Below are 22,707 nucleotides of genomic sequence, written 5' to 3'. Positions count from 1 at the left end.
TTCTGACTTCATGATAATTGATGTATTTCACTCTCACTGTAAAACTTAATGAATGTATACCATTCTTTATAAGTTTATTTCGAAAGAGTACGTATGCATGCATGGAGGAGGGACAGAGAATCCCAAACAGGCTCTGCAATGTCAGCACAGAGCCTGATGCAGGGCTCAAGCTCACTAACCGTGAGATCATGACCTCAGTCAAAATCAAGATTTAGATGCTCAACTGACCGAGTCACCCAGGCGCCCCTATACCACTTCTTTTTCAAAATCACTATATAATAAATCCAATCTGACACTCTATATTGGGTTTATAGCTGTAAGAAGGGTGCTGGAAAATCATGAAATTAGAAATTAGGAAATTAGAGATCATCTATGTTATTGAACTCTCTTTTTCCATGACTATCTGACATAACCTAGAAAATGGGTGCTAGCTCATGGTTGAGAGATCCTTGCAGGCTGAGGTCAGCAGTATGTAGCAGGTCAAGATCTAGGATAACTCAAGAAACAAACAAAACCAAAATTTTGATTTTAAAAGCTTTCCAAGACCCAACCATGCTTGCCTTTTCCCATTGACTGTATTTAGACCCCTATTTCCTTATTTCTTCACCTCTAACTCTTCTGGAACTCTAGCTGGTCAGTTTCTGACTCTTGAACCTCTTATTTTATTTCTTACTTATGAATTGACCCTACATTCTTGCCTCATATTTGGATTTTTGCTAGCTCAGGGGTTCTTGGGGGCCCCCTCCCTGAACTGCCTTCTCTTGCATTTCTCTGGAGTAAGGCCCTGGTTTCTGGGCTCAGCTCCAACCCTGGCACAGGCTGCAGTGGTAGGGCTCTAACAAGCAGTATTCTCTCTGCTGGGGGTTGCATAAATCAGCAATGAGAACCCTGGGAGATCTGAGCTGTCCTCTCATCTCTGCCCCTGTACATTGTTGGTTTCTCTGGCAAAGTCCACAAACCCCTCTGAATATCAGACCTACAGCTGTGATCCAAAAAATAATCCATTTTTACTGATATTTCCCAGATATTCAAGGCATAAGAGAGCAGTTTGGAAAATCACAAAAGCAATTCCAAGTTACCACAGTAGACACTGTGTAGAAAGCCACTGTTGATCTCCTAAAGAGTTCCCATTTGGTTTGTGGGATGGTTATGGCCTCTGACATCACTTAGGTATTCCCCAGCTTGAGGATTAAAAAACCTAAGTACTATATGATACTGTGCAATGATACAAAACACCAGCATATTAAGATATTCACCAAAATTAATTTGGATTCTGGAATTCACTCATACAGTTATTCAACTCGGTGCCAATTATCTGTTGGGCCTTGTGTGTTAGCCATCTTTGGATAACAAAGTGAGCAAAACAGACAGGATCCCTGTCTTAATGAGCTTGCTGTCTATACAGGAGAGTGGAAAATAGACTATGACAAAATGATCACCTGGTATATACTTAAAAAAATAAAATCACTATGAGGGAAAATTAGAAGGAGCCATAAGGCTAGGGTAAGGAGATGTAATCTTTTCTAAGGTCATTTAAAAAGGCTTTCTAGGAAGAGTGACATTTTTGCTGAGATCTGAATGGTGAGCAGGATTTAATTAGGTAGAGATAACAATGATATGTAGGAGAGAGATTTTCCTAGCAGAGGAGATTAGCATGTGTAAAAGCACCAAAGGAGCAATATGCCTTTGAGGAACTTAAAGAAGACTGGGGTGGCTAGAACACCAAAAATGAAGAGGAAATTTCATGAAGGATACAAATCCCCAGCAGAAGGGCTAAAAAAAATGGCAGAATGATCAAAAAAGCACTGGTTGGAAGGTACGGGTGACTACACCTATGTATAGGACTCATTTCTTTAAAATATCTCTCCTATTCTAACATTTACCTGTATACCAGGTTAAATTAGGTTAGTTCATTTGTCTATGAGCAAAATAATTTTCTTGTTCATTTTGTTATTGATTTCCAAATATCACCTTGAACTGACTGAAAAATATTCCACCCTATGTACTACTTGATCATAATATACAAGTTCTCTAGTTATTAATAATCAACACCATTCACTCATCCCTCACTGGTTCATTGATTTATTGGCAAGACTTAATAGCATTTTGGTCACTGAAGTAAAATTGGTCATTGTGCAGGCAAGTAAAATGATACTGATATTAGCTAATAATAATTCATTTCTTACTTTCTGTCAGAAACTGTCCTAAGTACTTTATCTGAGTGAACTTCCCACAGTCAAAAAGAGATCCAAGGTATTCTGATGGTCAGTTCAGTGGTCTTACTACCATTCCATGCTCCTCTCTCCACCATTAACCGTGAGATACATACAGTATTCATAGGACAGGAACATGTCCTAGGCCTAGGAATTGGTTTGGAACCCTCTTGGGTGAATGTCATGTATAAACCAGATATCCACAGGTACAAAATTATTGGTGAGGAAAACTTCTTGGAGCAGCACACTTGGCTACTTCATTCTACAGTTAGGACTACCAGATAGAGAAATTTTAGAAAAAGAAAGGAAATGCAGCCCCTGAAAATAAAACTGAATTTCATCATGGCCCTCAGGATCCCAGAAGACTTCCTTAAAAATATACTCCTTCTTAAAAAGCAGGAAAAATCCTTATTCAGGATTAATTATTTAGTAAGTTTAATCATCTAAGCATGCTTCAGACTAGGTTGACCAAAAGGACTTACATGCATACAAGTCAAGGTAAGTGATTCTTCCAAGTAACTTTTCTCTCTCCAAAGAGATCTGGCCACTGGATCTTTTTTGCTTTGTATTATAAAGCAAAGGATAGGAAGGAAATCAATGTCATTTGGTCTCTGTTACAAAGGGACACCACATTTCATGTGACTTAAGAAAGGGGAGGTATATTTATTCAGGCAACAAACCAGATTTTCTATTGAAGGAAGGTATTTTATATGTATTGCATAGTTGGTATCTAAATTGTCATGTGTGTTTCAGATACAATCAGCAATACAATTCCCATAAAACACCATATATGAAGCATTTTCTATTTGCACCTCATGACTCAGTTTGGAAAGAATATGAAAATGGGCTATAATCGTGTCATTATACCTACATCAAGCATTTTAAGAGACAGAGGGTTTTTCCTAAATCAATGTGCCCTACATTGGCTATAGATTTTAGCTGATAAGCAAAACTTTAGCTTCCTCTTCTGGGCTGGCTACATCAACTGAAAAGTAGAATTCTTTTTAAAAGGTTCTTTCCAAATCATACGTTCATTAAATCACTTGTATAATTACTGTGCAATGATCCCATTTGCATTTTATTCAGGCATACCATGTTACATATGGTTCTATTCATTTATTCATTCATTTTCCAACCAATATTTTCAAGTAACATTGAGTAGGCAGTAGAGACACAGTTATCATATAGCTTAGAATCTAGAGGAGAATTAAAGATATTAGCTAAATTAAGTGATCATGCAAATAAATTTCAATTTACAACTGTGGTATTTCCAAGTGTTAAAATTAGAGATTTTGAGATAAGAGATTAGACTTTATCAAGGAGGCCAGAAGATGACTTCATCTTATGAAATGCAGGAACAGAGAAGGAAATGTTTCCAATGGAAGAAAGATGGCTAAGGGCAATTATGAAAGATTGATGGGTCCAGGTGGTTGTAAAGGGAAGAGGAAGAGGAAGAGGCAGAGATGGTCTAGTTAGAGATGAGATGGAGAAGGAAGTAGGAAGAGACCATTTGGGGCTTTGTAAACCATGATAATGGAGTTCATTTTACCCCCATGGGAAGCAGGGGAGTAACATAATCAGATCTGTGGGGTTTTTTTTTCTTATGTTCATTTATTATTGAGACAGAGAAACAGAGCATGAGTGGGGGATAGGCAGAAAGAGAGGGAGACAGAATCTGAAGCAGGCTCCAGCCTCCAGGCTGTCAGCACGGAGCCCAACACAGGGCTCAAACCCACAGACCATGAGACCGTGACCTGGGCCGAAGTCAGAGGCTTAACTGACTGAGCCACCCAGGCGCCCCTAGGTCTGCATTTTCAAAACTCAACTTCTCTGCATGTAGAATATTACTTGGATGTAGGCCAGAATAGCTGCAAGAAGAGTAACAGTCGCTTGAACCAGAGTGGTTCTTCCCATGACAAGAGAATGGAAATCAACAAAAATTCTATTTTGGTGATTTAGGAATTTCTACATCACATGACATAAACCAGTATACTGTGATTTCTCAGAAATTCTTGAGATATTCCTGAGCCACCACCCATTCCCATATCAGCTTACACTGGAACTCTTAACCCAAAGAGTGGCTACCCTGAGGACAAAATTCTCTCCCACTTTTTTCCTCAGAGACTTTCTGGTTGGAATTAAGTCATTCAATCTATAGGTGTTTTAAATACTTTGTCCAGTGGAGTGTCAGCACTTCCGTGGGGCTGAAGCCCATGTGATTTGAATTTCCAAAGCCATCAATGACTTTTCTCTAATTCCATTACTACACACTACAGCACCCCCAGTGCAGGTATGAGAAGGATCAGAGCAGCTGGATTTTAACACCAAGTGTTGACGACATTTTTACACTGGAATCTGATTTGTCCTCGTCTTCTATGTGATATGTAAGCACAAGATCCTCTTAAAGTTATATTGTCAAAAATAATAGATTTCCTTCTTTCTCTGATTTTTTTTTTTTTGCTTTTGCTTTTCCCTTGTTAGGAAATTATTTCTTAATGACTAATAGCACACGATTCATTTTTAAGTGCCTTGTTATTTTTTTCCATATAAGTTAACATGTGCTAAATACGTCCATGAAGGCAATTTCAAACAGTACGAACTTCCCACTTCCCAAAAAAAGTGAATGTTAAGGGGCACCTGGGTGGCTCAGCTGGTTAAACTTCAGACTTCACCTCAGGCCATAATTTCACAGTATGTGAGTTCCAGCCCCATGTCGGGGTCTGTGCTGAGAGCCTGGAGCCTGCTTTGGATTCTGTGTCTCCCTCTTCTGTCTGCCCCACCCCTAGCTCATGCTCTGTCTCTCTCTGTCTCTCAAAAATAATAAATAAATATTTTTTAAAAAGATTTGTAAAAAAAAAGTGAACATTAAACAATTCTTGTCTCACGAAGGAACTCAAAAAAGTCACTTCATTTTTATGAGTTACAATTGTCATTATGTTCAAATTATTGCCATGTGGAATTCAATCTCGCTTACATATGTGTATTTTTTTAATTCACATTTTAATTATTTAACATAGGACAAGACTGAGTCTTGCCAGGATATTTCAAAAGCATCCTCTCCTCAACAATGTTTTGTAATTCATTTACTTAGTAAATCATAGCTCAGATGCAGCATCTGGTTTTCAGTGAGTTTTGGCTTTTTCCCCATTTTTCCATCTGGATTGACTGAGGTACAAGTCAATCAAGTGTGGAGCCAAAGGTCTCACAGCAAGATAGAGTCTGGTCCAGCAATAAATTCCAAGACTTTTCCTTATAGGTAGTGTACGACTAGCCAATGATCCTTATATATAGATCCTCCTTCATATAGAGATATGATTTTACCAATTCTATTTTTAAAGCATGGTTTAGAGCAGCCCTGCCACTTTTAAAACTGCACATTGGACTAAAGATTGCAGTCATAATAGCCATCGTTGTAGAGCATCTGTCACATCACACGTCCAAGTTTGCAGTTTTAATATTCTGCAGCAAGGCTTTGTTTGATTAGCATACATTCTGTCTAGAAGATCTCAATGTTGAATCTACCACTAAAAAAAGGACCAGCAAATGTATCCTTCATAAAGAAGAAAGTACAGTATTTTGAGGAAGAGGGCTTACGTTTCTGATCCAGTTCTGGCTCTGTGATCTGAGCAGAATCTTTAACCCCTCCCGTTTTCTTCTACAAAACAGGTGAAAATACTGTTATTCAATGTAGTATTATGAGAAAATAAAATTTAAATGATGGGTTAACAGACATAAAAATACTTTAAATATCATATGCAGACAATGGCAATTTGATATAATGGACTAGCTTTATGATTTTGCTGAAAATGGAAGAGATAAAAGATCATTGGCTAGTGATTGTACCCAGTTCTTACTTAAGTGACTACATATGGAGTTTAGGTTGGTATCAGAACATACCATTAAAAATAAAATGGTGTGTAGGGCTTTCTGGTTTTCTGTGATGGAGAGAGCATTTTGTACCAAATGCTCTATGGGCTCTCTCAACATTTCCTAGCTTGCATTTTTTTTTTAATTTTTTTAATCTTTATTTTTGACAGAGAGAGAGAGAGAAGAAAAAAGGAACAGAGAGAGACACACAGAATCTGAAGCAGGCTCCAGGCTCTGAGCTGTCAGCACAGAGACCGACACGGGTTTGAACTCACCAACTCCAAGTTCATGATCTGAGCAGAAGTCAGATGGTTAACTGACTGAGCCACTCAGGCACCTTTTTTTTTTTTTCCAATTTTTTAAAAATCTTTATTTTTGACAGAGAGAGAGAAAGGGAGAGAGAAAGAAACGGCTAGCTTTCTTGTAGTTAGGTAAGTCTTTGTGACCAGTTCTGTAAAATGGCTTTGAGAAGACATGACCTTTGTCATTTCCAAGTGGCAACTTCCAGGTCCTAGAAGACAATGTTCCAGTAATCTCTTCCCTTATTGTATTAGTTATATACTGCTTCATAACAAATCACCCCTAAGCTTAAGAGCATGAAGCAATGCACATATCTCTATTGCCCAGTCTCTGTGGCTCAGGAATCCCAGTGAAGTGAGGGCTTCTGCCTCAGGGTTTTCACAAAGCTGCAGTAAAGAAGTCAAAGGGAACTAGGATCTGAACTTAGAGCTCAACTGGCGATGATCCACTGCTAATCTCACTTATGTGGTTGTTGGCAAGTTTCAGCTCCCTGAGGGTTGTTGAAACAAAGACCTCAGTTCTTTGCTGGGCCACGGGCTGCAGGCCACCCTTGCCATGTGGATCTCTCAGGGTAGCTTGCTTCATCAAAGGCAGTAAGAGAAGAAGTCTGCTAGTAAGACAGAAGCTACATTTTATTGCCCAGCAATAAAAGCAGCATGCCTTCCACATTGTTATAGTCTACTGATCAGAGACAAGCTAATCAAGGGGAGCCATGAATGTCAGAAAACAGGTGTCCTAGTAGGCCATTGTAGAATCTGCCCGTCACACCCACCAAAAGATGAAATAGCCCCTGTCCACTTGATCCTGCAAAGACTGGACAGAGCCTCCACTCACCTGTGCTGAATATGGTCATCTTGCTTAGAAAAGATAGTATTGAATCTAAACCTATTCCTCTCAAACATTACCAGTGTGGCAAGGATCTTAAACTGTCATATGTTTATGCCATGTTAACACATACAAAACTAATTTCTGTCCAATCATGTGTTTTTATTCATGCATCCCATGTGGCCAGGCGTAGAGTGCTAAATGAGTGAAATTGACACTCTGTGGCACCTGAGTCAGGTTATTATCCACTCTCTCAGGGAGAAGGTAAAACGGCTTTGTAGGGTTAATCTGGTATGTTAGTCTGTTTTCAAGCAGAATCAAAGCTTTAAGAATGGTAAATGGCTGCCAACTGACAGATAAGAATCTATCCTGCTCTTGAAACTTTCAGGCAAGGAGATTCCTCTGTGTACTTCAACACCCTGTGAAAGTACACTATTTACATAACTCACTGAAACTGAAGCCCATGATTTCCTCCTCTTGAATAATTAGCAAGGATGTAATATTATGCTCACAATCCCTATGTAATATTCTTTCATAAATGGTAATATGAAAATGCAATAATACAACTAGCAATAATATTTAATGTGTATTATTTGCAGAAGCCATGCAAAGAATTTTACATGTGTTATCTCATTCTATCTCCAAAATGTATTCATAAAAGAAAATGTTATTGGAGAAATCCAGACTGAGAGAAGTTAAAAACCTGTCCAAGGCCAAAAAACAGCTTTTATTTGGAATTAGGATTCAATCACAAATTTCTAATTCCAAGTCTTTAGTTCCTCTGCTAATACTTTCTTTTGAATAAAATATACATTCAAATTTCATGACATTTCCAAAAATATTAGAGCCGGACTAATTTTGTGAACTCAGAGCAGGTCAGCTGTTAGAGTTCTTCCTGATTTATGCTTACAAAGCTGTAGTTATCCTCATGTCAGCATCCCAGACGATCCTTTTACGTATAACTCACATCATGTCACTGCTCTGCTCCCATGTTTCCAAAGTCCTCTCCTCCAGCCAGCAGAAGTCCCTACCATGTCCTACAAAGCTCTACCCAGTCCGCTCCCTCACCCCCTCTACCACTCTCTCTGACCTCATCTCCAGCTGCTGCCTTTCTCCACTCCACAGACCCCTGCTAACCTCCCTCTTCTTCTCTGGAACATACTCTCTCCCTCTGCAGGGCCTTTGAATTGGCTGCACCCTTGGACTGAAATGTCTTAGGTCGTAATCATGTGGCCTCATGTTCCAACTCCTGGCGGTTTTTGCTGAAGTACCTTTCCCAATAAGACATTCTCTGACCCTCTGTTTAAAATGATAACCCTCGTCTGACTTTTCTTCGCACTCACTGCACCCCTTTTACAACATTTAACCACCATCTGACATGTATTTAACTATTCTGTGTCTCTCTTCACAAAAACTAAGATTCCCAGGAGAATGGACTAATTGTCGTATTTTGTTTGGTATTGAACCCCTAGTGCCTGGTATACAGAAGGTGCCAAATGAATACTTGTTGAGACAGAAGAGAACAAATGAGGGAATGGTACTTGTAAGGTCAATGCACATCATAATACAAGTCAGGCTATGTTCATCAGCCAAATCAGGAAAAACATGTATTTGAACTGTAAATTGGAACTATGATCTACAAACCCAAGTAAAAATGAACAAATTACTTCAACAATTACTATAACAATTATAAATAAAAAACAAAAGATCTCTCAAAGCCACGTTTTTAATTTTTAAATGGACAAATCAAGAGTTTATGGAACAAAGATGTAAGACGAACCACCCAGATACCTCGAATATCAAGTGCTCCAAAGAGAGCAACTAATAAAGTCATCAACACAAAATGTCATGTTCAGGAAAATCAAGATTTCAGTGTCATGACTTCATTGTTCCTGTCAATTGAGAAGTGTAGGAGATGAAGCAAAATTTAACCAGTGACACCAGTGAACGGAATGACAAGAAGACAAGGGAATAATAGCTCCACAGTAATGACTCATGTGCACTTCAACTCATGCTTGCTCTTTACCAAGTTCACATTAAAGCCTGGTAAAGAGAAGAGTGAAATACAGCCACTCAAGACCTTTAGGAGCTTTTAATATGAGCATCAAGAGAGATCAGAAGTCAGAAAGAGGAGTGATTCTTAAGTACTTTTTGAACAGTCATTAATTCCTCACCCTGTCAGAATTAGAAAAGAAGGCAAACCAAGAGTGAGCTGGAGCTAAAAAACAGTTTTGAAGGAGCATCATATCCCTAAACACTCGTCGACCTGCTTTTTAACTACCTTTCCTTGGCACTCAAACCCGCCACACTTTGTGAATTTGGCTATCTCACCAGATGGAATGTTCTCAAGTTCCTCTCTGCTACTATCTTCTCCAAGTATAGTTGAAAAGGAAAAAAAAAAATCCAAAAGCTCGGCAGAGGGAACCATTCTTTTTATTTTGGCAGTGATGTGCAGCTCCTTGGCAGGCGTCTCTGTTAGTTAACGTAGTTAGCACTCTGGAATTGTCTATGACTTTTGTCATGTGTTTAAGCTGATTAGCCCCCTGGGTGACTTTGGCTTTCCAGGCAGCATTTCTTTTGACAGCTTGCTGAGGGTACAGATGTCTGGACAGCAGATAAAGTTCTTAACCCTTATTTCTCATTTCGTTTCTGCTCAACTATTTTAATAGTGCCTGTGGACTTATAAACAGAAGGCAGCAGTTTAAAATGTTTTAAGATGTTCACTTACGTGCTAACAACTATCCACTATGGCAAATTTGCATCAGTAGAGGCACAGTAAAATGTGACTCTTCCTTCACACTTGAACTTCTCTCACAGGCTAAACTCCAGAGGTTCTACCTCTGCAATCCCAAACTGACTCCAGCCTTTCAAATCCCCACTGCCACCACCCTTTCTCCAGCCCGATCACTTATTCCTGATAACAGAACTAGGCTACCTCATTCTTTATGGTATGAGCGCATCTTCAGGTTTGTCTTCGATTGGTTCCCTGGAAATGATCAATGCTCCTTCCAAACTACAATATTTTCCTGGTTACACCCACTGCATTCCAGGCTCAGGGCTTCTGTTCGTGATTAATCTGCATCCTATTTTTATATAATGTATTGTTCAAAATCAATGTTTCACCATAGCTACCCACTGTAATATATCTATGTCCTTATAGTCTTACCAACTTAATGTATCAAGTCCTAGTTCTGTTTTCTAAAAGCCTTAAAAATTTTATATAAAATATGTTATTATATACTGTATGTATAATACATATTTTATATATTTTTTCACCATCAAATTAGCTGTACACACTACTAACAAAATTTATCCTCCAGAAGGAGAAATCTTAACTGGCTATAATATAAAATTCTAACCCACCTTCACTTAGGCTGTAGTCACTGTAATTAATCCCTTATTTCCTTAATACTTGTGGTGGCTCTGTTTTTCTACCTGAACTATGTTTAATAGCACAAATTCTTTGATTCAACTATTTCGCTTTTATTTACTAGAAATAATCCATTTGTGTACACAAAGAAAATGGGTAATATTGCTCAGTGTTTCACTGTAAGAGCAAAAATTAGAAAAGATTGGAATAGCTACCAATTAATGAAATGGTTAAAGGCATTATGAAACATTCTTATGTCATGGTATATGATGCAGCAATTAAAAATGCTGAGATCTTCCAGTTTTAGTCACCAACATAGAAAAGTTGCCAATATATACCAGAAGTGAAAAATAGCAAGTTGCAAAAAATGCATACTACATTATATAACACTTAATGGAGATACATGCATTGAAAAAAGTCTGGGAGATTTTGCCATAAACTATTACTTCTTGAGAATGATATATCTTTTTTACTCAGCTTACCCTTTGTATTATTTGAATTATTGAAAAGAGGATATATCCAAATATTATGTACTTATTTAAAACAATACATAAAATGACAAAATCTGGCCTCAAAGTGGACTGCTTAATGGAGACCTGATATGTTATTATTTATGTTTGCTTATTTTTTTTTACTTCACAACCACATCTGAGAAAACAGGTTACAGAGCCGGCTAGAATGCTAATGTAATTTTATAGAACACTGGTAAAAATAGAAAGATACTCTCAAGCAACACTGATCAAATCCTGTCTAGGGTATGATCTTCAATTTTGGGTACCTTACTTCATGAGGAACATTCATAACCAGTGTAAGTCTGGAGTAATCAGTGTGCTGGTTAATCTTATGTGTCAACTTGATTAAGTAAAGAGATGCCCAGGTGGCTGGTAAGACATTTCTGAGTGTGTCTGTAAGGTTATTTCTGGGAGAGATTAGTATTCGAATTAGTTGACAAAGTAAAGAAGATTCCCCCTCATCAATGCAGCTGGGCTTTATCCTATTTGTTGAGGGTCTGAACAGAAAGAAAAAAATCAGAGGAAGGGCAAATTGGCTCTCTACTTGAGCTAGGACATCTGTCTTCTCCTACTTGCAGACATCAGCACTCCTGCTTCTCAGGCTTCTGGACTCGGACAAGAACTTACACCCTTGGTTCTCAGCACTGAATTTGGGCTGGAACTCCAACACCAGCTTTCCTGGACCTCCGTCTTGCAGACAGCATATGCCAGGGCTTCTAAACCTCCATAACTGCATGAGCCAATCCCTCATAATATACATCTTTCTGTACCTCTCTTTCTATACATCTTACTATTTCTCTTAATAGTCACTGTGATAGACTGTAACTAATACAGTTCGGAGCTAAAATCCATGTGATATTAAAGACTTTAAATGTGGAGGAGTATTTATACTGAACAAGAGAAGGTTCTATCATTTAGGAAGACGTTAGCTGAAAAGCTAGAAAGCACCATAAACAAAATTTTCCCATACGACAAAAGTGCATGGTAAGCACTTTCAGGGTGAGTTACTTCATCTATGACTCCCTCACATTTCTCTTTCATTGTTGTAAAATGACCCCAAGAATCATCTGCTCTCATGGAAGTATTAAAGGCCAGGAAGAAGGAGGGGTCATTTTTCCTACATCAATTGGAATCTCTACCTGCCTATAGTCAGCCACATGGAAAAAAGGACACATGGTGACACTATATGAACTAAAAGTCTCTAAAACCTATTCAACTCTAAAGCTTTAGACCTCTCCAAATATCTCCACAAACTAACTAACCCACAAAAGAGAAGCAACAATCCAGCACTATTGGAAAAATAGAATAACCCTATTTTGAAAGAACCCAAATCCAAAACTTGAAGTCAGGTTATCTAGTTTTTTTCTTTTTTAAATAGCAGGTATATGCACTTATGGAATTAAAATATTATATCTATATGTTAAACCAAATGTAATAACAGTGACGTCATTCTCAAGGTAAAAAAAATTTTTTTGTATACTTTCCAAATATTATTTGGAAATCAGAAAATTAGTAAGTCATTACTTCCCATGTAAATGTTTTGAAAAACCAATCTAAATGTACTATTAGTATAGCCTAAGGATATTCTATCCTAAGGATATTATTATACCCTAAGATACAAATGTTCCCTCATGGGAACATGTTTTAATTATTATTTTAGATTCTCATCTTTTACAATTCGGTACCATATTCCCAGGTTCTATTATATTTCCATGTACCCAGCCGATTCCTTTCTGTCACCATTACCTATTAGGCTTCCTCACTATGTGGAACTCATCATTATTTTCAATTCACATCCCCTGAGAAGATGGATTTAGGAGTTACAGAGTCATTATACCATTGTAATTTATAAAGGTCTTTTTAGAATTGGTCCATTTTACATGTGCTAACGGCCAGCCCACCGAGTTTTACATTATCCACTATGACTAAACCTGCAGAGATACTTCACAGTCTTCTGCCTTAATTACGATGAAACGGCAGATGGAAGGACCTATTTATACAACCTCAACATCTAGTTTATTTACTAAGCAGTAAGTACCGGCTATTACAATGATTCACTCCCCTTCACTTTACCAAACTCCCAAGGCTATTTAATAGGTTCTTCAGTATTTGCTTATTAATCTAAAATGCAAGCATTAGATTTATGTTGCCCTATCCCCACCTCTTAAATCTGAAAGGCTTGGTTTATATCTTTTTATCTTCTCTACTGACATATGCTTCATCCATCAGCCGTGAATTGTCATTGAATTTCAAATACATTCTCTATGAAGTTTGACCAGGTTTTGTCTAAAAAAAGACATACCTTTCCCTCAGACATTGACAATTATCAACAGCTAGCCAATGACAAAAGGCTTGACTTCAATGGAGTTTCTAAATGATATATGGAGGAGAATATGTTGAGATGAAAACCATCTCTTTGAGATCTAATTTGAGGCCCTGCTAACAAAATGTGATTCATATCATAATTTTAATTGTATTTTTAAAAATTAAATGAATACGACTCATTTATTTTTTAAATAAATGAATAAAATTAATTTAATTTATTCATAAGACCTCATACAAAAGTCTTTATCATTGAATGCATCTTTGGTCTTGGGTTTTCATTATTAAATCAAGATTGAGTTCAGGGCATGCAATGAATTCTGACACCAGCTACCCAGTATTAGGCCAAATTTCACAGGTTAGGGGCACAATCCTCCATAAGACTGCCCTTATTTCAGACAGCAGCTGCAGGTTGGGGAGTCCCGAGGCCATCTTCACTTCTGACCAGCTGGATAAAGTTCATGGTTCTCATTATCCCCTCAGATTTGATAACTTGCTAGAAAGACTCACACAACTCAGCAAAACACTATACTTACTATTATAGTTTTACCATTGCAAAAAAGACAGAAATAAGAACAAGCCAAAGGGAAAGATGCACAGTGTGAGGCGTGAAAGGGCTCTCAAAATCAAGCTTTCATGGTCCCTGGAGATGCATTATCTACCTAGCACACAGACATGTGATAATATGCAGAGTACTCTAAACAGGAAAGCTCACCTAAGTCCATGGTTTTTACTGGGGTTTCATTAAATAGATATGACATGATTGATTGAATCAATGGCCACTTGAGAGAACTCAATCTCCAGCAAGGTGATAGCACATGACTCAAAGCCTCAATTCTCTCATCACATGTTTGGTCTTTCCAGCCTGGCCAGCACTCATCCTGAGCCATCTTGTTAACACAAACTCCCTAGGGGTTCACCATGAGTCATCTCATTAGCATGAACTACCAGGCAGAATTCAAGAAGCACACCTGGGTATAGTCCAAGAAGCACACCATGAATTACAAAGACACCCCTATCACTTAGGAAATTCCAAAAACTTAGAAGCCACGTCTCAAGAACTGGGAACACAGTCCAACAAAATTCCTTATTCCTAGGGTTTATATGTTACTTTCCAGGAACAAGGGACCAAAGGCTAACCAAACACTTTATCACAAAAAACAGAGGGAAAAAAAAAAAGTGAGATTTTGTTATGACCATTAATTCTCTATTTCATATGAAATTCAAAATTTCTTAGGTCCATAGAGAAAACTCATACACTAAGAACACTCGAACACTAAGTACACTAAGTACGATAAGAATACACTAAGAACACTAAGTGTACACTAAGAACAATAGAATAGACTTGATGTTCAACACTGATCACTTTGTTCTCTTCTATCACCTCTTTTAATAGCCAATGTCCCCGTGGGGAAAAGGATTGTTAAAGGGAGGTTGTCTCCAACATGCACCTATTAGTTGAAAACCCAGCAAGGCACAATATTAGCCCACCACATATCAACCTACAAAAAGTTTCCTTCTACTGACTTAGTCAAACCTAGCACTTTTCAGGACTTACACTTTGATATACATGAAGGTATTTCTTATTTTACCAATAGACTATGTTTTTTATCTCATTGTAGAATAGATTTCTACTTTTTCCCTTAGTTTTGGTTTTCACTCAATGTGTTTTTGTTTTAATTTATGTAAACCTCTGAAGCATGCCTATTCCAAATAAAACAGCCCCTTTCTCCTGGCAGAATAATCCCAAAAAAAACACCATCAAAATTACTAGGAAAAAATAATAATCCAAATAAAGTATATACGTTCCTAAAAATATGGCTACCACTATTTTTTTTCAATATTATGGAGCTGTGATTTTGCATAGTTTTGTTCCCAAAAAGCACACCCTACCTTCTGTAGAATGCTTTCAATAAAGAAACAGATATTGAAAATCCTGGATATTAGTTTATTTAGCCAGAAGCTCTTGATAGCTGAGCTGGGTGAATTAGCAAGTGTTTCTACAATTTCAGGGCTAAAGACAAAGCCAACAAATAATTTATGTGCTTCTTCAGTGGAATATCCATATTTTGAAATCAACCAAAGAACTTGGAGGTTAATGTAACTCCAATATTAAGCCATCTATAAAAAGGATTAAGAGTGAAATTAAGTATGTTAAACAAGGGGCACCTGCGTGGCTCAGTCGGTTAAGCCTCTGACTTGGGCTCAGGTCAGATCTCATGTTCGTGTGTTTAAGCCCCGTGTCAGGCTCTGTGCCAGCAGCTCAGAGCCTGCAGCCTGCTTCAGATTCTGTGTCTCCCTCTCTCTCTGCCCCTCGCCACTTAGGCTCTGTCTCTCTCTGTTTCAAAAATAAATAAAACATTAAAACAATTTTTTTAAATAAACATTTAAAAATAAATTTAAAAAAAAGTATGTTAAACAAGCTTTTCCATTGAAATGTAATCATTTAATTAAGAGAGGTAATTAAAAAATCTGCATGCTTTTTTTAAAAAAAAGTTTTAATGTTTCCATGAGCAGAAACGGGGGGTGGGGGGCACAGGGAGCAGAGAGAGACACACACACAGAATCTGAAGCAGACTCTAGGTTCTGAACTGTCAGCACAGAGCCCAACGTGGGGCTCAAACTCACAGACCACAAGACCATGACCGAGCCACAGTCGGACACTTAACTAACTGAGCCATCCAGGCACGCCTGCAAGATTTTTTTTTCTTGAAAACTGAAACCCAAATCTTGAAAGAGTCAGCACGACGATGACTCTTATCTAAGTGACTGAGATAGACACACACCACCACCAACCCCTCCTCACGCACAAATACCTCCATCAGTCAAATGCATTAACGTGCTTCCTTCACTGCCATCTCATATTCATCATGAAGGACTCATCGGTTATTAGAATTTACAACGTCACTTTAAAAATGTATAAGGTAACGTTTTTACAGAAATCTTTGAGTAAAGTCAATTCTAAATAAAGTCATATATGTTTAGGTAAAATCTCAAATTGGAATAATCTTCCAAATTTTCCTTTGAAGATGATTACTCTCATTACCTACCACCAAAAGATCTATAATCTATTGTTGACTTATAATGTTTTTGCTTCACCGGCACTCTATTTCACTTCTTTTGCTTTTTCATTCTGAAGTCCAAGAGTATAATGAATGTTATGGTGATTTGTGAATGCAAATAGAATACTATAGCTGTTTAAGAAATCACAAAACTCAACTAAGTATGGTCAACATCATTAAAATTATAGAACCAAATATCTTCCAGGTGTAGAAAACCCATCATTCACAATGCACAGTGGGTACAGTGATTTTGCCTTTCAAAACAGACACATTTCATTCACCATATGATTTTAAGTTAGTGATGCTTACCTGAGTTAGGAGAATTTTAATTTGTATTCAAAAATGAATTGCAAACAAGGTGGTATATTGAACTCGTGCACATCACAATTGTCTTTTAAATTGTCGGGAACGCACTTCTTGAGAATTACCCAGAGTAATGTGACAATTACTTTTATATTAGGTTTTGATCATTTGGACAGCATATTTTCTCAAAATTATCAGTCATAAAGAAAAGCCTTCAGCAAAGATAAAGCCTAAAAATAGTTTTTTACAGTCGCATTTACTCAATTCATTTATGTTTTTCATTCTTCTATATTCAGATGGGTTTTTTTGACCTCATTTTCTATATTGTCTCTAAAGCAATATACTTGCACATTTCTTGATGTTTTACTTAATTTTTTTGTAACACCAAACTTTCAATACTGAACACAGATAGGTAATTATCTAAAAGATACCTTTGCATTTATTTGCCAAAAGTCATTTTTCAGAAGTACTTTGTTGTTGCAAACGATAGCTTGTTGGAATACTATTTCCTCTTAATTAAAGAGCAGCCTGATTCCTGTGAGACTTTATGATAAGCAGAAGTAAAATAAGACTATATCTCAAATCTTTCTCAGCCAAACTGGTAGAAAAATACGTAAAACTATGAAAGATTAAAAACTGTGATGGAGCGCCTGGGTGGCCGAGTCAGCTAAGTAACCAGCCTAAGCTCAGGTCATGGTCTCACAGTCCTTGGGTTCAAGCCCTGCGTCCGGCTCTGTGCCGACAGCTCAGAGCCTGGAGCCTGCTTCAGATTCGGTGTCAGCCTCTCTCTCTCTGCCCCTCCCCTGCTCACACTCTATCCTTCTTTCAAAAATAAACAAACATTTAAAAAAAGGTTTGTTTTTTTTTTAAATTGTGCTCAGGGATGGAGATATCAGTTTTGTGGAGCTAAAATTTATGCAATGGTGTGGGTGGGGGTAGGAGGCAGGGGAGGCTCTATAAAAATACACTACAAATACAAAATTAGGCCAAGGAGGAAGTCAGTGAGGGACCCTAGAGCTTAGTATTCATTAGCTTCATGACAAACTCACTCTGACTATTCACTAAAATCGTATCTCTATACTTATTTTTAAACTGGTAAAATCGCTAAATCTACATTAAATCTTCTATCACATTTCAACAGACTGAAAATTAAGAATTAAAATAAATTCCAATATGGAAAATAGGCCAAGTTGCTGCCAGAGGTAAATGTTATGCTGATAAATAAGGCTTTATTATGAAAAAAAAAATTGCTAAGAATGGAGATAAAACCTGATCATTATAAAACTCTAACCATTACCTCCCCCCTGAAATCCTTATGTTAGTTAAGACCAAATGGCAATTTTTCTTCATTTTGTTGGCTGTTGTTTTTGCTTCATTTTAAATCCACCAGTTCTTCCAAGTGTCCATGAATCTATGATCATACAGTGAAATCTGAGGTTATGCAAACTTCGAAGTTGAAAGAAAATAAAGGACATTTTTTGGAACTAAACTTAAAGTCAAATTATGATTTTACCTCTTATTGCCTGCATTACCTGAGGATATATTTAATTTTCCTTAGACTGAATTTGTTCATCTGTAGAAGGTAGGCCATGACCCCTACCTGACAGTAATGTAACAATAAGAGTTGTTATATGTGAAATTTTTAACATGTGGAAGATCACAGATCATATAAAGTCATTTCTAACACTACACTGTTGGCAGTAGTATCTTCTAACATTGTCTGTAGGGAGTTTTGCTTAAAAATTGTATTTATTAGAAATTGGAAATGTGGAGCAGAGAGCAGAGAAAGAGAAAGATACAAAGGGAGCTCAAGAAGAGGAGACCATGAGAGAGAGAAGAAAACATGGCACAAAATTTGCAAAGAATAAATGGGCTCAGTATAAAATTTCTACTGGTGAAATCTGACCACCCATGTTTAATGATTTATATCAAATTATACTTGGTCCCTGTTGCATACCTCCTACCCCCGCCCCCCAGGCTTCAAGAATGACCAGTATGGTTTTACACATTGGTCATATTGAAGGAAATAAAAGAAAGGAATATCAAAGAGAGCTGTGGTACATCTTTCCATTTACATAAGTCTTCTTCTGGTTACTTTCATCAGTGTTTTGTATGCAAATACTAAACATTCTTATTACATGTATATCAAATTACTTTTTATGGCTTTTAAAAATTTCAACTTCCATTTGTACATTGCAGTTAACTTTTGTATATTGAAGTGTATCCTGTGACCTTGCTCAACCCCCCTAATCGTTCCAGAGGGTTTTCGTAGATTTTTTGGGATTGTCAGCATACATAACCACATTATCTGTGAATAAAGGTGGTTTATTTTTCCTTTCCAAAAAAAAAAAAGAGAAAAAAATATATATATAAACATACATACATATATGCACAACTGACCGAAGCAACTGAAACGACTAGCTGTAAGTCGCTCTTCCCCTTAGTGTTACAGTGCTATGGATAAAGTGTTTGGGGCTATGAATTTGTGCATGATTCAAACCCGTCGGTTTGGCTAGCCAGGTTGATCCAAAAATCACATTCAAGTGAAAGTTGGAATCCTGCTCAAACATTTTGCCACATTCTAGAAGAAACCAGAGAAACTTGATTTCTGTTTAAAATGCAGAAAGCTGGAAAGAACATTGCTTCCATGGTTACAACAAAAACAACCACAAATGCCAGGCAATCAACAAATTCAAAAATTTCTTGAATCCATCAGAGAGATAAGGTCTCAGAACAAATGACTGATCTGAGATGTAAGGAGAAAAGCAGTCTCCAAGAAGAAATAGGATATGAGAACTTGCATACCCAGGGGAGAATCTGCCTGTTGCCACAGGGCAATAGGCTAAATTCAGGTAAAAATTTTAATGCTTTTTTTTTAATTTTTATTTTTGAGAGATAGAGAGAGACAGTGTGATCAGGGGAGGGTCAGAGAGAGAGGGAGACGCAGAATCTGAAGCAAGCGCCAGGCTCTGAGCTAGCAGTCAGCACAAAGCCCGACACAGGGCTCAAACCCACGAACCTTGAGATCATGACCTGAGCCGAAGATTGACGTTTAACCGACTGAGCCACCCAGGTGCCCCTAGTCAGGTAAAATTTTTAATCCATTTATTTTTTTTAATGTTTTAAATATTTATGTGTGTGTGTGTGAGAGAGAGAGAGAGAGAGATACATTGAGAGAGAGAGAGAACAGGCAGAGGAGGGGCAGAGAAAGAGACACAGAATCTGAAGCAGGCTCCAGGCTCTGAACTGTCAGCAGAGAGCCCCACGTGGGGCTCAAACTCAAGAACCATGAGTTCATGACCTGAGCCAAAGTCAGACGCTCAACCAACTGAGTCACCCAGGCGCCCCTTAATCCATTTCTAAAGGCTACGTATGGGCAGGAATGACAATACAGAATCCCTGGGAGCCACAGACACAAGCTGCAATCATACCTCCTTACAGATTCTTCAAAAACCTCACCTGAACTCCACAGAAAAAGGCTGGGTCAGGACATGAGGCCTGAGAGAACCTCCATTCCCATGCAAGCGTCAGAGAGGTAAACAGCTGTGGCAAAGCACAGAGTCCTCACCTACTCCTCCCACAGGAAAAAAGTCTTAAGCATCTGGGGTTCCGGCAGCAAAAGCCTGTGGTCTTTAAAGTACTTTAAAGACCTGCAGCTGCAATCCTCTACTCCTGGACCTGCGGGATTCAGACCGTACCATTAGCTATCCCAGCGGGGATGTGATACTTTTTGTTATCTTTTTTGTCTGTTTTTTTGTATAAATTGACAAGGTACCCTTAAGTTTTTATGAGAAAATAAGTGAGGTGAATTAGCCAAAAATATTTTGAAAAAGCAGAACCAAGTTTGAGGTTCAGAGTAACTGATATCTACGCATAAAGCAGTAGCCAAGATAGTTGGGTGCTGGGGGAAGGATAGACCCGGGGACCCATGGAACTGGATGAAGAGTTGGGAAACTGAAACACACCCATACATAGACAGCTGATCCCTGCACAATGTGGAGGAGAGGGGTGGGTGAAGGTGTTGGGGTGCCGACCCCCAGGTAGTGGAAAATCCACCTATTTGTTTTATTTTAGAGAGAGAGAGACAGTGAGTGTGAACAGGGCAGAACGGCAGAGGGTGACAGGCAGAGAATCTTAAGCAGGCTCCACATTCACCAAGCAGCCCACAGGGGCTAGGTCCCTTGACCCTGGAATCATGACCTGAGCTAAAATCAGGAGTCTGAGGCTCAACTGATTAATCCACCCAGGAGTCCGTCCACCTCTAACTTCTGACCCCCCCAAACTTAACTACAAATAGCCTAATGTTGATGGCGGAGCCTCACCAGCAACATAAACAGTCTAATGGCACACATTTTGTATGTTGTATCTATTAGGTCTGTATTCTTACAATAAAGCTAGAGAAAATAAAATGTTAATAAAACCAGAAGAGAAAATACATTTACAGTACTGTGCTGTAAAAAATATTCATAAGGCAGGATGCCTGGGGATCCCCAAGATCTGTCTCTGGCTTCAACAATGTTTAGATGGAGGGGTGCCCCTAATTTCTTTTCCAGTTGCAACCTTAGAAGCCATTGTCTCAGCCACCCTCTGCCTCCGGGACCAACCAACACCGTTTTGTTTAGCTTAGTTCCTATTGCCAATCAACCACAAACTCCCAGATGCCTCAGAATTATTCCTGTCAGGTGGAAGCTGCCGTCAACCACTTGATCAACTTGCATCTGCAGGCGTCTACACTTACCTTTCTCTGGGTTTCTTCCATTCCCACCAGGATGATGATGTGGCTCTGGAAGGCCCCGGGACACTTCTGCGAGCTGAGCTGCCGTTGCTGAGGAGAAGCGCAAGGGCCCTGTAAGCCTCTGGAAGATGCAAAACCAGCGCGGCAGAATCGCCTGCTTCCAGGACGTGCAGAAGCCATCCCAGGATACGTGGCTTAAAACCCTGGACACCCCGGAAGCTGCCACCGCGACAGGGAAAAACCTGAAGCAGACCCTTTTGTATCTGCGTGCTCTAGGCTCTGTCTGCGCAGGTTCCCTGAGGTCCTAGAGAACCACTGCCTGGTTGAAGAGGTGAAACTCATCAGGAAGATGGCAGCCACCTGAGGAGTTCCGCAGGCTGGCCCCCAGGCCACGCCCAGCAAGTTCGCCTCCCTCTCAAGCAGGACAAGGAGCCTCCAGAGCCCAGTGTCTATTGAGAATCCCCTCTGGCATCCCCTTGATGTCAGGACTTCTGCCTGAACTTCTCTCCCTGAGGCTACTAGGCTACTTTTAACAACTCTGGAGTCTTATTACAAGCTGTGGACCAACAGGAAACAAACTTCTGGCAGGGCTGGTCTGGGGATCTGACTACACATGGACTCACGCAAGTTCAAACCCATATTGTTCAGAGGTCAACTGCATGTTCAATTGATTTTCAATACACATGCAAGGAAATTCAAAGGACAAAAAAATAATCTTTTCAACAAATGGTGCTAGAAAAATTGGATATCCATAAGCAAAACAATAAAGAACCTTCACTCATGCACCTTGCCTTATATAAAAATTAAATGTAAATTGATCATTAAAATGACCCATTAAAGTACAGACTGATATATTGGACCTCATCAAAACTTAAAACATCAGTTTTTCAAAAGACAAGGTTAAACAGTAAAATGACAAGCCATGAAGTAGAGAAAGTATTTGCAAGCCATTGATAGAGGGCTTATATCCAAATTATATTAAGAATTCTCAAAAGCAACTAAGACCAGAATTATAAGAAATGGGTAGAAGACCTGAAAAGGAACTTTAAGAAAGAATATATAAGGATGTGAAACAAGCACATCATCTAAATGATACTTAGTATCATTAGGAAATAGAGAAGTACAAATTAACAACAAAATGAAATAGCACTATACTTGTAATGGCTAAACTAAAATAAATACAAAGTGCTGGTGAGGG

At 38.5% G+C, this 22,707-nt stretch overlaps 1 pseudogene; it reads left to right on the top strand.

The window, feature by feature from the left end:
• Nucleotides 1-21,873, top strand: part of LOC115291217 — a 56,380-nt pseudogene extending 34,507 nt beyond the window's left edge.
• The last annotated feature ends 834 nt before the right edge of the window (nucleotides 21,874-22,707 follow it).

This window comes from Suricata suricatta, chromosome 5, assembly GCF_006229205.1.
Source record: "Suricata suricatta isolate VVHF042 chromosome 5, meerkat_22Aug2017_6uvM2_HiC, whole genome shotgun sequence".
NCBI classification, from domain to species: Eukaryota; Metazoa; Chordata; class Mammalia; order Carnivora; family Herpestidae; genus Suricata; species Suricata suricatta.
The sequence above is the reverse complement of the archived record's forward strand: the minus strand, read 5'-3'. Positions and strand labels throughout refer to the sequence as shown.